Source organism: Trichechus manatus, unplaced genomic scaffold (genome assembly GCF_000243295.1).
Source record: "Trichechus manatus latirostris isolate Lorelei unplaced genomic scaffold, TriManLat1.0 scaffold00236, whole genome shotgun sequence".
In the NCBI taxonomy this organism is placed as follows: Eukaryota; Metazoa; Chordata; class Mammalia; order Sirenia; family Trichechidae; genus Trichechus; species Trichechus manatus.
Window position 1 is genome coordinate 2,728,955 of NW_004444172.1, and position 1,339 is coordinate 2,730,293.

The window sequence follows — 1,339 nt, forward strand, 5'->3', positions numbered from 1 at the left end:
CCAAAATGAATGTCAGAAAAGACTGAAATTTGCTCTTGAACGTAGAGTAGCTAAAGTGAATTGAAGAAATGATGATGTAAGAGAACTGAACAGAAGATTTCAAAGGGCAGCTTGAGAAGACAAAGTAAAGTATTATAATGAAGCATGCAAAGACCTGGAGTTAGAAAATCAAAAAGGAAGAACACGCTTGGCATTTCTCAAGCTGAAAGAACTGAAGAAATAAATTCAAGCTTTGAGTTGCAATTTTAAAGGATTCTGTGGGCAAGATACTGAACGACACAGGAAGCATCAAAAGAAGACAGAAGGAATACAGAGAGTCACTGTACCAAAAAGAATTGGTTGACTTCAACTATTTCAGGAGGTAGCATAGAATCAAGAACCGATGGTACTGAAGGAAGAAGTCCAAGCTGCACTGAAGGCAGTGGTGAAAAACAAGGCTCCAGGAGTTGACAGAATACCAACTGTAATGTTTTCACAAATGGATGCACACTTGTCTATGCCAGTAAATTTGGAAGACAGCTACCTGGCCAACCAACTGGAAGAGATCCATATTTGTGCCCATACCAAGGAAAGGTGATTCAACAGAATGCAGAAATTATTGAACAATATCATTAATATCACATACAAGTAAAATTTTGCTTAAGATCATACAAAAGCAGTTGTAGCAGTACATTGACAGGGAACTGCCAGAAATTCAAGCCGGATTCAGAAGAGGACATAGAACAAGGGATATCATGCTGATGTCGGGTGGATCTTGGCTGAAAGTAGAGAATACCAGAAAGATGTTTACCTGTATTTTATTGACTATGCAAAGGCATTTGACTGTGTGGCTTATAACAAATTATGGATAACACTGCAAAAAATGGGAATTCCAGAACACTTAATTGTTCTCATGTGGAACCTGTACATAGACCAAGAAGCAGTCATTCAAACAGAATAAGGGAATACTACATTGTTTAAAATCAGGCAAGGTTTGTGTCAGGGTTGTATCCTTTCACCATACTTATTCAATCTGTATGCTGAGCAAATAATCCAAGAAAATGGACTATATGAAGAACAACGCAGCATCAGGATTGGAAGAAGACTCATTAACAACCTGCAATATGTAGATGACACAATCTTGCCTGCGAAAATGAAGAGGACTTGAAACACTTACTGATGAAGATCAAAGACCACAGCCTTCAGTATGGATTGCACTTCAACATAAAGAAAACAAAAATCTTCACAACTTGATAAATAAGCAACATCGGGATAAATGGAGAAAACGTTGAAGTTGTCAAGGATTTCATTTTACTTGGATCCACAATCAACACCCATGGAAGCAGCAGTCAAGAAATCA